A 16,670-nucleotide genomic window follows, 5' to 3' on the forward strand; every position below is an offset into this window, starting at 1 on the left:
ACTCTATGGCTCTTCATAGGACCCATTCACAAAATGGCGGCGTAAGCATGATCTGAGGGTGGAGTTTGTAGCCATTTGACATCAAAAGGTCACTTATCAGACATTTGCGTGGGCCCAGTCAATGGGTTGGTGGTCTCAACTGGCCTGAAGTGGACAAGGGATTCTGATTCCTGAAAAACAGCTCACACACCCATTACCATGGCGACCCAGGCTCCAGGGAGATGTTATCTATAGGAGCTCAGTGGGAGTCAGAGAGCATGGTGCCTGAGCAGCGCAGTTAACAATGGGTGGTTAAACAGCTGAAAGCTATAATCAGTGATTGCAAGAAGGAAAAAAACCTTTAGTTCCTAGCTGCTGAATCATCAATGGCTAACCCTTTGCTGGTTTCAAAATCAATACTTAAGATTTGCCAGTGCGTCTCAGCAACAGATATTAATAACCTTTCAATGTTGAACCCATGACCTTTGTAACTTTATTTAATTTATTCCCCAGTGATGGCTATAATCCGGGATCTACCCTCCAAAGCACTCATTTGTGACCTATGTCCAATCTGGATATATGTTTGTCATTGTACTATGATGAGGAAAAGCATCAGATAAATATTTGGCATAGGAACAGTCTTCCATATGTTGTTTTTATCCACCTGACCTTAAGCAAGAAAGCCACATTTTCTAAATTATAGCTGCGGTTTCATCTTAGAAACATCATTGCTGACAATGAGTTCCGTTTATTTCAGTGTTTTCCCATGAATTTTTTTTTTTTTTTTGAGGAAGATTAGCCCTGAGCTAACATCTGCTGCCAATCCTCCTCTTTTTGCTGAGGAAGACTGACCCTGAGCTAACATCCATGTCCATCTTCCTCTACTTTATATGTGGGACGCCTACCACAGCACGGCTTGCCAAGTGGTGCCATGTCTGCACCTGGGATCTGAACTGGCGAACCCTGGGCTGCCAAAGCGGAACGTGCGCACTTAACCGCTGTGCCACTGGGCCAGCCCCTTCCCATGAATTTTATCCACGTGTTTTTCTTTTCTGAGGGAATAAGATGCCAATTCACCCCTTAACTGGACTTTCCTCGGGTTCTGCTTTGGACGGAAGGGTAGATTGTGAAATTGGAAACTTTGATCATACGGAGATTCGGCAAACCCCACAGACTTTCAAACTCGGCTTCTTTATCATTTAAAACTGTGGACTTCCAAACTGGATCCACCAGGTTTTGCGTTTAGTTCTAAATAACAGCTGAAAAGGTAAGCATTCAGACAGAAGGAAAGGTTTTTTATAAAGAAACAACAAAAAAAAAACAGGAATTAAGATCAGAATTAGGCTCTTCGCATCAATTTAAAACACATTTGTAGAGCCTAAAGTTTCATTAACAACGTAAACTCTAATCTTGTTACAAAATATCTCCACTGAAACCTAGAAAACATCCAAAGAAATCTAAAATTACATAGAACTCAATCTAAAAGCCTTTGATATGAATAGCAGCAAAAGTCTAATTTCTAAACCCTCGAGAATATTAATGATAAAACAATGGTTTGGCCTCACAGCAACCTGACAAATGACTGCCCCTGACGTTTTACACAAAAGGATGCCAGACATTGTGACCTGGCAAGGACTTGCCACCGGATGCCACAGTGGCCGATAATGTGGTACACAGGTCTTTGATGGAAAAAAGTTTATTATGCTGTCAATTAGTATGGAGACGGAAGGAAAGTCTCTCAACTCTGTCTCCCTGATGCGGGGTATGGGGTTAGGTTTAAGGTATCAGGGAAGGCAGGCTGGAATGGGGAAGTGCTGGCAGGATGCATTTTGATTGGCAGATCAAAATTTTCTCTTGCAGGCGCGCTCCTGGCTGGTGGCCACCCCTGAGAAGTAGCTTTAACATTCTGTTCAGATGAGGTCAGCCCAGCAAACAGGGATAAGGTTGTTATGCAGAGTTAAGTCATTGCCTTCTCAATTGATAAGAGTTTCTGCAGATTTAGTCGTGCTCTCCTTCTGGGCACAGAGAAGACGGCACCTTTACTAATGGAAATTTCTCTTATAAATGTAAATTTCCCTTAAAATGGGTAACTTCGGCTAGGTTTTCAGATCTTTCCCTGTGTCTCCTGTTTCTTACAAATAATCAGCCTAAAATGATTCTTAGGCCAAAGAGGCATATTTGGGGGTGGCCAGTTCTGTTCCTGGTCCTGTGGTTGCAAGGTCACTAAGTCCTCAAGACTGCATTGCATCAGAGCTGGGACTCCCATGTCCCCTCAAAGCTCTAATATTTTTCAGACATCCCTTTCCTCCCACAAAGCCTTCCATGGCCCTCTATGTAAATCGGAGAAGGGAGGATGGCTCTGGGTGAGGCGGGTGCTAGGGCTGCACCATGCGGCTGTCCCTCTGGTCTGGGGTCTCAGGACTCTTGATGGCTGAGCAAAACATTCAAAGGAGAAACCACACAGTGGCAGGTGCCCAGTGCTGTCCAGAAAAGACGGTGCCCGGAACTTCGGTCGAGAAGGTTATACCTCGGAGACGGTTCACCGAGCTCATCATTCATCCCAACAAATATTTATGACACCAGCTCTTCTCCAGGCCCCACAGGAGCTGCAGTGACAAATCAGACGAAACTCCCTGCCTTCCAGTCAGCTTACATCCTAGTGAGAGGAGATAGAAACGAGCAAATAAATAATGCAAATGAGGTGGCCTGTCAGAGGGTAATGAGTGCTGTGGGGGACATGGCGAGGGGTGGGGAGCGACAAACCCAAACAGGGACAGAGAAGGCTTCACTGAGAAGAGACTTGAAGGAGCTGGGAGGTGGTGAGCAGGGCAGGGAGGGAACAGCAGAGAGGGGAGGGGAGTGCAGGGCCGGACAGGGAGAGGCTTTCAAAAGTCCAACCTGAGATTCTCTGTGGAAAGTTCCAGCAAAGCAGACTTTAAAAAAGAGCCTATAGGGGCTGGCTTCGTGGCCGAGTGGTTAAGTTCGCGCGCTCCGCTGCGGCAGCCCAGGGTTCGGATCCTGGGCACGGACATGGCACTGCTCGTCAGGCCACGTTGAGGCGGCATCCCACAACAACCCACAACTAGAAAGACCTTGTGCAACTAAGACATACAACTGTGTACGGGGGGGGGGGGGGGGTTTGGGGAGATAAAGCAGAAAAAAAAAAAAGAGATTGGCAACAGTTGTTAGCTCAGGTGCCAATCCTTAAAAAAGAAAAAAAAAGGAACATTGGCAACAGCTGTTAGCCCACGTGCCAATCTTAAAAAAAAAAAGAGCCTGTAGGGTCAATCACCATTCTTGCTGCAATTACGTTAATAATCAGGCCAAGCTTAATGAAACTAGACTTATTTTACAAACAAATTAGTCTTACGGTAATCATCTTTGGTGCAAATGGGAGTGATTGTGGAGAGAAAAACTACGTTTCAGTAGAAAACTATAACACACCCTCGTGAACATCAGATTCTAGTCCCATTCACTGTCACTGAGGTTTTGTTTTCTACCCGAAACCCAGACTGGATCCTGAATTCTAGTTTCCTCAATATCCGGCTACAGCTCTCCAAACTAACAATTCCAATTTTGCTCCACCCTTCTGGCTTGAAGTCACTAAGGACAGAAACTGCTTCTTTCCTTACGAACCAAAGCTCCAAGACTTGATATAAACCTCAGGGAAACGGCCACAACAGCTCATGCATGGCAGCCTCTGTGCCTGTTGCTGTGTGGGCCTCAAAGAAAGTTCACCAGAATACCCGACATACTATTGAACTGAGCTGATCTGTTCTCAGGACTGAGAGACGGTTCACCGAGATGGAGGAATTCGCCAACTCAGCTTCTGGGCTGTGAAACTTCTCGGGAAAGTTTCAAAGGCAGGAATGAAGGGGAGCAGAATATGCCACCCCCAGTTATGCCTCTTTGGCACAAGGAGTATTTCAGGCTGATTATTTTTAAGAAACAGCAGACAGAGGAGAAGCTCTGAAAATAGAGTAGAAGTTACCCTTTGGTAAGGGACATTCACATTTATAAGAGAAGTCTCCCATTGGTAAGTGTGTCTCCCCCTCTGTACCAGGAAGAGGAGGATGACTCGAAATCACAAGAGACTCTTGTCAATGGAGAAAGCAGAGACTTAAATCCGCATGACAGCCTTACCTTTGTTTACTGTGCTCATCTCGGGCACGTCCCATAACTGATCCTCCCCCCCCCCCCCCCCCGCCTCGCCAATATCCTTTTCTTGATTTAGCTAAAGATGGTATTTAAGGTGATGGCCTGGCCATCTTGCCCACTGTAAGTCAGTTTTCGTGGGTCCCTCCCACATATGCAGGAGGTATACATGTTATTAAACTTCTGTTTGCTTTTCTCCTATCTGTCTTTTATTGCAGGGGGTTGCAGCAAGAACCTAGAAGGGCAGAGGGGAAATTATTTCCCTCCCTTACAACAGCAAAGCTGACCTGAACTCTTGTGGAGCAATGGATGGTCCTTAATTACCCTAGTTTGCATGAATATTCATACTTTATGCAGAATGTTCATGTTTTCCTGCAGAAATATTTATTTTCAGGGTTTTAGGGTGCAGCCCCAGATCACACGGAGACTCTTACGTAATGTGCAGTGTTTACACCACATGACCTGCCTACAATCCAGAACGTTCTGACTTCTGAACTACACAGAGTCCCAAGTATCTAGGACGAGGGATTACAGATGGTGTGTCCACTTCCTCTGCCACACGCTTAACCTCTTTTCCATTTCCATTCACATCTTCTCATTTTTCCAACAGTAGAAAGTCACAGTTGGAAAACAACGGAGCCCAAACCCTCACAGTTATGGAAGTAGCATTTAGAAATCAATTTGAGAGGCCAGCCTGGTGGCGCAGCAGTTAAGTGCCCACATTCCACTTTGGCAGCCTGGGGTTCGCCAGTTCCGATCCTGGGTGTGGACATGGCACCATGTGGCAAGCCATGCTGTGGCAGGCATCCCACATATAAAGTGGAGGAAGATGGGCACGGATGTTAGCTCAGGGCCAGTCTTCCTCAGCAAAAAGAGGAGAATTGGCAGCTGATGTTAGCTCAGGGAAAATCTTCCTCAAAAAAAAAAAAAATCAATTTGAGTACCACCATTTGCATGGGGGACGCACAGTTGTGGAGCGAATGCTGTCCTCATCACTTTTCACTGCTCTGCTGCCCACTCGCCCAAGTGCCCTGGACAAAACTGTCATCGCCACACCCGTGCCTCGAACAGAGGACACCCCCTCCACGTGGCTCTCACGTGACCCCAGTGCCATGTGGGTAACTGCTCGGGAAAGCTCAGGTCACCAGGGGAAGAAGTCTGAGAAAGTCTGAGAAATGATTCCAGCTTTGAAATATCTGCAGTACAAGGAAGCCAATCCATTATGCCCTCCACACTCAGCCTGTGGCCACCCAACATCCTTGCAGCCTTCTCCCTGTATTTCACCTCCAAGCAACAACAGCAGCAGTAACACACCAACAAAACCACTCTTATAAACAGTGAAAACATACACACCCTTCCCCAGAGAAAACCCAAAGTCGCGCCAGCGTGTCCATTCATGGAGCTCTGGGGCATCTTTTTTTTTTTTTTTGAGGAAGATTAGCCCTGAGCTAACATCTGCTGCCAATCCTCCTCTTTTTTTGCTGAGGAAGACTGGCCCTGAGCTAACATCCATGCCCATCTTCCTCTACTTTATATGTGGGACGCCTGCCACAGCATGGCTTGCCACATGGTGCCATGTCCACACCCAGGATCTGAACCAGTGAACCCCGGACCGCAGGAGCGGACTTTGCGAACTTAACCACCGCACCACCGGGCCAGCCCCTCAGGGCGATATTTCTTTCCCTTCCAGGTCAGTTCATATTGACAGACTGAAAACTAGGGCAGCATATAAAGTTGACCACCATCAGCACACCCCATATACCATAATAGGGAAGCAAGAGAGAGGAAAAGGAAAGTTATGATAAGACCCAGGAAGAACTCGTGGGTAGTTACTGTTATGGGTCGAATTGTGCATCCTCCTCCACACCCCAAAAAATTCTTATGTGAGAGTCCTATCCTTCGAGTCCCTCAGAATGTGACCGTGTTTGGAGATGGAGTCTTTGTGGAGGAAATCAGGGTAAGATGAGGTCATTAAGGCGGCCCTGATCCACCATGACTGGTGCCCTTATAAAAAGGGTAGATTTGGACCCAGAGACAGACACACACAGAGGGACGACCATGTGAGGACACAGGGACACGCCAAGCAGAGGCCTCAGGAGAAACCAACCCTGCCGACACCTTGATCTTGGAATTACAGACACTAGAACTGTAAGAAAATAAACTTCTCTCATTTGACCCAGTTTGTGGTACTTTGCAACCACAGCCGCGGCAGACTAACGCAGCTGCTCCAGCCCGCATCCCCGAAGCAGGTCCCGGGGCCCTGGTGACACCCCAACTGCCTCCCTTGTGGCCCATCCATGCTCCTTCCCCTCTAAGTAGCTCCTGAGCTGGTTGGGAGTTCTTGTCTTTGTTTTCATCTGGTTCCGTCTCTGGGGGTCTAGCCTGTGGCAGCCCCACAGGTGTGGTGGTGCCCTGTCTCCACTAGTATTTCCCCCCAAGTGAGCAGTGTGAGGGTGCCTCCCCCGGACCCACGGCAGCCAGAGCCCTAATTTCCCTCCTTCATCAAGAGTGAGTGCCCCATGGTGACGCCTCTTGGCCTGCAGCTTTCGGGGCAGTTCAATGGAACCACATTTGTGTCCCCGGGGCAAAGATTCCTCCAGCAGAGCTCAACAGCATGGAAAGGAAACGAACATTTTGCTGGTGAGTCATTGGGTATAAACACTCGCCTGATCTTCAGTCAGTGGAGTCTGACGAGGGGAGGAGAGGCACAGTCATGACTGCAGTGGCTCAGAGCCCACTGCCTAGCCCGGGACCACACCCTATGCCCCTGGGGCTGTGGCCAGCCCTCAACTGGCCACTCCCCCATCCTAACAAGGCTCCGCCCACAAGAGAGCAGGGCAGGACTCCTGACTCCTGGAAGCATCAGCCTGCTCATTCCCTTCTTCCGGTCTCAGCTCCGGCTGCTACAACAAAATAGCATAGATCCGCTGAGAGAACAGGCATTTATTTCTGAAGTTCAGGAGGCAGAGAAGTCCAAGATTAGGTGCTGGCCGAGTGGGTGTCCGCCAAAAGCCCACTCCTGGTTCATAGAAGACTCTGCTCTCTTCCTCTTCTTATAAGGATGCTAATCACATCCTGGGGGTCCCTTGTGATTTTGTCTAAGCCTAATTACCTCCCAAAGGCCCCGCTCCAAATCCCACCACATTGGAAGTCAGGGCTTCACCATCTGGTCGGCTCTGCCGTTTCCTCTGCCAGCAGCACCTTCCCCGGGCCTTGGGAGGGCTGGCTCCTGCTCATGGTTTAGGCCTCATCTTCTCAGAGAGGCTTTCCCTGATGATCCCACACAAAAGAGCACCCCCCCGCCCCACCCTGTCTAAGTTGCTCTATGACATCACCCGCCTAGCTCCCTCCTGGCACCTTAGCATAACTTTGCATCACTTTACTCTCTCTCCCTCTGCCTGTTTCTCCGGTTGGCCTGTGAGCACAGCGGAATCCTTATCTGTGTTTTTCTGGACCCCAGACACAATACCTGCTGTCTCTTAGACAACGCCTGTGGAATGAATGAAAGACTGAAGGATGGTATAAGAGCGAGGAATAGCACAGAGTCAAGGGTGGGAGCCCACACATCGGAGCTGAGCTGGGTTCACTTAGAAACAACTTCTGCTTCCTCCCGCTCCACACCCCACCCCACCCCACAAGTCACTGGAAAACTTAATTTCAACATGTGGTTCGGGAAGTGTGTGAAAGCAGAAAAATACATTCACTTTGGCACCTGGCAGTGACGGGTTCAAATTCTAGCTCCTGCCGTTTTGAGCTGTGTAAGGACCAACCATTGTCTCGGAGCTTCAGGGAAGTGAACGTAGACTGAAGAGTCGATGTGCCACTTCTTCCCCCTTGAGGGGAGATGGGTGAACTCGCAGGGAACCCAGGAGGTGCTGGGAGATCCCGGTGCCCTTTCTCACTTGGTGGAAATGTCAAGAGTCACTTTTACTGTAGCCAGTGTCCCCTTCCGGTAAATGATCCCACAACATGAGAGTTTGCTTGACCAGCATAGTCTTCTGTAAAGCTGCATCTTCTCTTTTTAACAGAGGATAAAGGCCAAGGATAACGGATGAGGACAAACCAAATATTAGCTTTCAGATACGCCGCTTAGAAAGGCAATCCAGACCACAGCGACATGGTCCACGTGGAAGTTTTTTTGAGGTCAAGCAAACAAACTTCACCCTGTCAAACTTTAACCCATTTTGTGGGTGAAGTTTTCTGAAGAGATAGACTGATCCTATTCTGTGTTTTAATGTTTCTGACTAATGCGTGTAACAGTATTACACTCACAGTGTATTCGCTTCAAATACACCACAATTCAACTGGCTATTTTAATCTCCATCACTGACATCACGTTTAGAAAAAGAGTCAACACTGAGGCCTAGACAAAACCCTGGAATTCAAGTTTCCATCCCACTGACCTCACGCTGAGAGGCACCAGTGTGGAAAGCTGGCAGAGCTTGCTAGGAGTTATTTAGGTAAAACAAGAGGAAAATGACATAATTGCAATGACCAGGAAGAAACCAGAATGGAGCATCAGAGGAAACAGTCTGTCATGTGTCTTCAGGAAACTAGCAACTGACCACATATAGAGAACAGCAGGAAAGGCACCACAATTTATAATAGCTAAAGAAAATTCATATTCATAGAAAATACGTTAAGCCGATATTACGCATTCAGAATATACATAAATTTTTCTACCATGTGAACAAAACTGGGACCCTTCTCCTTGATCTAACAGGAGAATCTAACTAACGAGCTGCATAGGCTTGAGGTCAATACAATAAAAATCTCTGCTGTCTGTGAAGTAGCCATGCCGGCTGCACAAGCCTGTGTCTAAATGGCCTTGCAACCTCTCATCTCATGACACCAGCAGGATGAATCAGCAACAGGAAGAGATAATGGGGACCTCACTCGCATATTTCCCAGCTGCCTTTCTTAGAGACTGAGGGAACATTAATGACCCTGATCCTTGCCTCCCTCTGCTCATAGATAACACCAACATCACAAGCCTTATCTGACGTTAAACCGAAAAGTTCTTGTAAACCGAAAAGTTCTTGTTATCTTTGCAGTACATGGCTATTGGATGCGTAAGCCCTTTGCTGTACACACACTGCTTTGTTAACAGGTATATAAACAGCATCAGCTCTGTAGACCTCAGAGCAGTTCCTCAGAATACTCTGTAGGACTGTTTCCCAGGATTCGAATTCCTCACCTTGATTATTGAATAAACTCCTTCATTTAACCTTTACCTAGACTCTTTATGTCAGTGGACAACTGCTTGAAACATTTAGGTTAAACATTTAAAAAGCAATAATAACAAACTGATTAAAAATGCACCTAAGACACTCCAATATGGAACAAGATAGGAAATGAATGAAGACCCCTCTGCTGGTCCATGGCCAAAAGTAACATGGGCCCCAGACCAACAACAGACTTTCAAACGTAAAGAGAAACATTATGGGGGGCCAGACCAGTGGCTCAGTGGTTAAGTTCTTGCAATCTGCTTCAGTGGCCCAGGGTTCACAGGTTTGGATCCCGGGCATGGACCTATGCACCACTCATCAAGCCATGCTGTGGTGGCATCCCACATACAAGAAATGGAGAAAGATTGGCACAGATATTAGCTCAGCAACAGTCTTCCTCAAGCAAAATGAGGAAGATTTGCAACAGGTGTTAGCTCAGGACCAATATTCCTCACAAAAAAAAAAAAAGAAAGAAAGAAAAGAACAGTGCCAGTTCATGGCCTGAAAAATAGAATCCATGGAGTGAGTACTTTTGAGTCTTTTAGAGTCAGCTGGAGGTGAAAAACTAATTTCCATCACAACAGATGGTGTTCCAGCTATGTTAGGTGAAAATTGGGATTCATTGGAGTTTTAAAACAAGACACTGATGTTTCTGTTATTTCTCTGCTCTATTATGTGATACATATTGAAAAATATTTGTATTCATTTCTCTGAAGCAGACCCTATGAAGTATCACGGATAGAGTTTTTTTTGTTTTTTTTTTTTTTTTAAGATTTTATTTTTTTTCCTTTTCCTCCCCAAAGCCCCCCGGTACATAGTTGTATATTCTTCATTGTGGGTCCTTCCAGTTGTGGCATGTGGGACGCTGCCTCAGCGTGGTTTGATGAGCAGTGCCATGTCCGCGCCCAGGCTTCGAACCAACGAAACACTGGGCCGCCTGCAGCGGAGCGCGCGAACTTAACCACTCGGCCACGGGGCCAGCCCCACGGATAGAGTTTTTTAATTGTTCAGTAAATACATGCAAATGATATGAATCATTATCGGTTTTTGGAACGGTTGAAAGAAATAAAAGACAATCAATATAATGATATTTGCTAGCACTTGTTGGCTGAGTAGTGAAAGAGTTCTATAAAGATTCATTATATTTATCTCTAATTCAAGATTTCTTGAAATAAAGGGGATGTTTGCCCAACATTCAATGATCAAAGACAACGAAGGTAGCGTGATTTATGTTTTCTTACCAATATCACAGTGCATAAGAACGAGCTAAACCTAAAGTTTAAAAATTTCATTTAAAAGCTTATTTGTGACCTAGCTAGACAGGGAAGAGAATTCATTTGTAATTGAAATTTTTGGAAAAAAAATCACTAATACTGATTTTACAAGTTCTTCTAATATGAATAAATACAAAGAACATTCTAATGGTAATAAACAGCACTACGTAAATTAGCTGCAAAAACTACCCCCCAAATTGAAGACATGTTTTTTCCATTTATGCAATAACTAATCTATGAATTCAATGTTAACACAAGTGAGTTGAAACAAGAGTAGGTGAATTTACTTAACGTGAGCTGATGTAACTTTGAAACTGATATGCTCTTCCTTCCAAGTAAATTCTTCTAAAAAAGATAAACGAGTTTTGTCAATGTAAATGCAAATGTTAAAGGAATATTTTATTTATTTATCTATTTCGGTACTCAATTCAATTGTGGAAGTTTTTCAGCATGTTTGGAACAACTTGGGCGTGGAAATATCCTTTTTTAAACTGCAAATTCTATGAGATTCAAAACAGATCAAGTACTGCCAGTGAAAGTTTAGCTTCTTCATTGAGATGAATCGTAAGTGTGAAATACACTCTGGATCCTGAAGGCTTAGTACGAAAAGAAGAAAATAGAATATTTCAGTACAAATTCTTATATTGATTGCATATTGAACAATTTTTTGGATATATTGGGCTAAATAGACTGCCTTATTAAAATTCATTCGCCTGTCTATTTTTACATTTTTAACGTGGCTACTAAAAACTCAAAGTTCTGCATGTGGCCCCCGCTCCAGACTGGCCCCCTTTCCTCATGCCAGTGGCATGAGGAAGAGAGAGGGCTGGTTGTCCTATTGTCCTGTTAAACGTTCCTTCCTGGAAATGTTTGATTATTTATTCATAGTTTCCATCGACGAGGTCCTCTAACGTTTCATGTCCCGTAAGCTGGACGTGGAGCTACACACTTGCCTGGATTCAAGTTCAAGGTGTGGGGTAGACGTCACACCAGCGGCACTGTTTACTTGATGTTGCTTCACGCCAGGAGGGACTAGGGTCCTGTGGACCTGCTCATAGTAACAGGAAGTAGGTACATCTGGATCCCTCCTTGTAAGTTTGCATTTTTCCCTTTTGGACCGGCAGATAATCCCTGTGAAGACGCAGTCCCCGTTCTCCTTCTGAACGTGTTAGCATCCCGAGATGATTTTTGTCTGGGTCAATCATTTCACTGGGGATTGCAAACTGGAGTCCTTTTAATTCCAGCATTCTCTCATATTTATTCCTCTCTCATATTTATTCTCATATATTTATCGCTCATATTTATTAGCTAGGATTATCCTGAAAAGAGCAGCTTTCCTTCATCACGAGGGCTATCTGAAATAGTTCACAAATGCTTCTTTCCCCTTAATTAACAAAAGAGTTGGTGCACTGACGATGACAAAAGAGTTTCAGCGTTTTCGTTTTGCTTGCTTTCCTATGCATCTTTTTAAAGATTTCTTTTTTTTACTGTTAAGTTTTTTGAAATAAACTTATTGGGATATAATTCACATGTGACAAGAGATTTTCATATATTGAGGTTATATGGGGTAGCTATTCTAGTTTAAAAGTGATTTGGCCTGAACTAAACATACACTGTACAGCTGCTCTAGCCATTAGAGAGTGCTTTAAACGTTATCTCAAAGTACAAGAATGCACTCTTTGAAGATAAGAATGCAGACTTCCCCTCCTATGCCCACCAGTAGCTCACCAGGATCGGTAATGCCCGTTAGTGCTCCTGAAGGTAAGTTCCTTTCCTGGACCTCAGGGTCATGTTGACGTGCTAATCTGCCATTGAACCCCTCTATGAAACTTTCATGAATTGTATCCTGGGCATGTTTAATGTATGTTCTTTGTTCTAAAACGGTATAAAACTGTACTGGAAACCATGCTTCTCCAGAACGCTTTCTTTCTTTGTAGAAATTGCCTTCCTGGGTTATAATCCTCGGCTTGGCTCTGGTAAAACTCACCTTATCTCTTTTATCTATAGAAGGCTTATTGGTTATTTTGTGTCAACACAGATCATCCAATTCACCACTTTAAAGTGTCCAGTTCAATGGTCTCTAGCATATTCACAGTTGTGTAGCTGTCGCAACCAATGTTGGACCATTTTCATCACTCCAAGAAGGAAGCACGGGCCCATTAGCATCATTCTGTTTCCCCAACCCTCCCAGCCCTAGGCAGCCACCAATCTACTTGCTGTCTCTCCAGCCTTGTGTACTCTGGACAATTCTTACAAGTGTGGTCACACGATCTGTTGTCCTTTGTGTCTGGATTCTTTCACTTAGCATCGTGTTTGCAAGATCCACTCATGCTGTAGCAGGTCAGAACTTCATTTCTTTTTTAAGAATGGCCCTGAGTTAACATCTGTTGCCCATCTTCCTCTTTTTTTTTTTCTTCTCCCCAAAGCCCCCCAGAACATAGTTGTATATTCCAGTTGTAGGTCCTTCTGGCTCTGCTCTGTGGGATGCTGCCTCAGCATGGCTCAATGAACGGCGCTAGGTCTGCACCCAGGATCCGAACTGGTGAAACCCTGGGCCACTGAAGTAGAGTGTGTGAACTTAACCACTCAGCCATGGGGCTGGCCCCCAATTTCTTTTTTTTTTCTTTGAGGAAGATTAGCCCTAAGCTAACATCTGCTGCCAATCCTCCTCTTTTTTCTGAGGAAGACGGGCCCTGAGCTAACATCTGTGTCCATCTTCCTCTATTTTATCTGGGATGCCTGCCACAACTCGGCTTGACAAGCGGTGCATAGGTCCACACCCTGGATCTGAACTGGCAAACCCCAGGCCACTAAAGTGGACCGTGCGAACTTCACCACTGTGCCACTGGGCTGGCCCCGCCTCATTTCTTTTTATTGCTGAATAATATTCCATTGTACGGATAGTCCATATTTTATTTAGCTATTCATCATTTAATTTGACATTTAGGTTGTTTTCATTTTTTTGGCTCTCATTTATAATGCTGCTATGAGCATTTGTATATAAGTTTTGTTTTGTTTTGATTTGGTGAGGAAGATTGGCCCTGAGCTAACATCTGTTGCCAATCTTCCTCTTCTTTTTTTCACTTTTCTCCTCAAAGCCCCAGTACATACACATATATCCTAGTTGTAGGTCATTCTAGTTCTTCTATGAGGAATGCCACCACAGCCTGGCTTGATGAGCAATGTGTAGGTCCACGCCCAGGATCCAAACTGACGAACCCTGGGCCACTGAAGCAGTGTGTGAACTTAACCACTTGGCCACAGTGCTGGCCCCTGTATACAAGTTTTTATGCAGATGCATGTTTTCATTTCTCTTGGGCATATACCCAGGAATGGAATTGCTGGGTCATATGGTAACTCTGTGTGTGTTTAATCATTTGAAGAACTGCCAGACTGTTTCCCAAAGCAGCCGTAGCATTTTACATTCCCCACCAGCAGTGTACAAGCCTTCCTATTTCTCCACATCCTCCCCAACGCCTGTTGTTTTCTGTTTTTTTTTTTTTTTATTGAAGCCATTCTGAAGAGCGTGAAGCGGCATCTTATAATGGTTTTGATTAGCATTTCCCTCATTACCAATAATGTTGAGCATCTTTTCATCTGCTTATCCACCATTTGTATGTCTTCTTTGGGGAAATATTTATTCAAATCCTTCACTAATTATTTAGTTGGGTTATTTGTCTTTATATTATTGAGTTGTAAGGGTTCTTTAAACAGTTTAGCTACAAGTTCCCCTTATCAGATGTATGATTTACAAAAATCTCCCCCCAGTCTCTGATTTTTTTTTACATCTTTTTGTTTTCCCTTGAGGATCATGAACTCACAGAATTTTGTATACCAGTGTTTCCATCGTTTGTAGTCACTGTTCTTTTTGACACTCAAAATGTCCTGTATTTAGCCAGTGGGAGCCCCTCCAAGGATGGCTTCTTGTTCTGTGACACACCCCCTATTGTGTAGTGTCCTCATCAAGGTAGAATTTCAGCCAGTGTGAGAAGCAGACGAGAGGGCTTTCCAGACTCCTGCAATCACAACCCGAGAGCCCGGCCCCCATTGCCCAAGGACAGCTCTCTGCTGTCCCCACCACCGTCTAAGTCTGTGGTCAGAGATGTGAGCTACTGTTTGTGTTGATCTCTTTCTTCCCCAGCCTGGTTTTCACCACACACAAAACCAAACAATTGCACAAGAGAAGCAGAGATGAGGACCCAGAGATAGCTATGACCCCTCTGACCTTTCTCCAAGCACAGAAATCCACAGGGATAACATCTCTCCTCAGTCTTTCGTCCTTGAAGAGAGGAGATAACGCTTGGAGGATTAAAGGCTGGTACAACACTTACAACCTCTCTAGGATTAAAACAAAAACAAAAAAAACCCTGTCTGCTTAGCAACAAAAGAAAGACGATAGCATGAAGGAGCATATTCTTAAGCTCCCTTAACACAGAATAAAGGGAACTGAGAAATGAACGTTCATTGAGTGTATTGTTGACAGTATCAGGCCTTGTACAGATATTGTTCCTTTTCACTCTCACAAAAACTCAACGTGTATGATACGATATTTACTGTTTCCATTTTATAGATTAAAAAAATGAGGCCTGGGGAGTTTGAATAATTTGCCACATACAGGCAGCTAAAATGTGGCAAGCCTCACTCACCTGATTCGAAAGTCTGAGTTCTACCACTGCGCACTCAGGCTCAGAGGGCGTGGAAGTGCCAGCAGGGCACACAGCCACTGGAACCCTGGGACCCTCAGTCCCACAAGATGCTCCTTCCAAAAGGGGTCTGTGGTTAAGGAAGTTTGGGAAACGCTACATAGAATAAGCTTCTTTTACGGTATCACAATTCACATGAGCTTAGCAAAGGCTCTGAGAAGAGCTGCAGAAAAAAAATAACCTTGTCTGATTCAAATAAGTTTCCTAAACACATTTGACCAAGAAACCACTCCCTCTCCATTTTTCCCTTTCACAGATCAACGTCAGGTGTGACCCATTGAGATCCTAACAGAAAATGAATCTGAGTCAATCACAGGCTTGCTATTTTAATTGTCAAAGGCATTTATTTTCTTCTTTAATGTCATTTTGAATAGCCAGCATATGTTCATTGCAAACTTCAAAAAGAAACAAGAGTATACAGCGAATAGCTGCCCTCCACCCCTCACCCTCTTAGCCATCCTTAGAGGCAGCCGCTGTTAACATTTCTCTCTTATGTTTGCAAACATAAATTTATATATTTTCTTTGTCCCTATGTACAAATGAGTAGCAAACTTTACACATGATTCTGCACCTTGATTTTTTCTTAGAAATCTTAAAGATCTTGGGGCCAGCCTGTGGCCTAGTAGTTAAGTTTGGGGGGGCTCCCCTTCAGTGGCCCAGTTTGGTTCTGGTTCCCAGGTTGCAGACCTACACCACTCATCTGCAGCCACGCTGTTGCAGTGACCCACATACAAAATAGAGGAATATTGATGCAGATGTTGTCTTAGGGTGAATCTTCCTCAAGCAAAAAGAGGAAGATTGGCAACAGATGTTAGCTCAGGGCAAATCTTCCTGGGCAAAAAAAAAAAAAAAAAATCTTAAAAGATCTTCCCATATCAGCAGACATAGAGCTCCCTTATTATTTTAAGCGCTGTATAGATTCCAATGGAATGGATGCACCATGATGTCTTTAACTCTCTCTCTATGGATAGATATGTAAATAGTTTCCAATCCTTTCGTATTAAAAATAATGCTGTACATGTGAAATTGCACGTTTACTTGTCTACCCTAGGAAAAGTCTCTAAAAATGGACTCGCTGCATCAAAGGACATGTCCATTATTACTGTTAATAGATTCTGCCGCATCGTCCTCTAAAGAGGCGTTTAGATTCCGATTTATATTCCCGGCAGCGATGTCCCAGAGTCCCTGTTTCCTATACCTTCACCAAACGCATTTTAAATGACAATCGTCTACATTTTGGGCCAGTATAAAACATCAAAAGAAAAAAATAGCCAAACCAACCAACCCCACACCCTGAACAACCGAAACCTCCCGTTTTCCGGTCTGACTGG

The sequence above is a fragment of the Equus asinus genome, chromosome 1 (assembly GCF_041296235.1).
Source record: "Equus asinus isolate D_3611 breed Donkey chromosome 1, EquAss-T2T_v2, whole genome shotgun sequence".
NCBI lineage: Eukaryota > Metazoa > Chordata > Mammalia > Perissodactyla > Equidae > Equus > Equus asinus.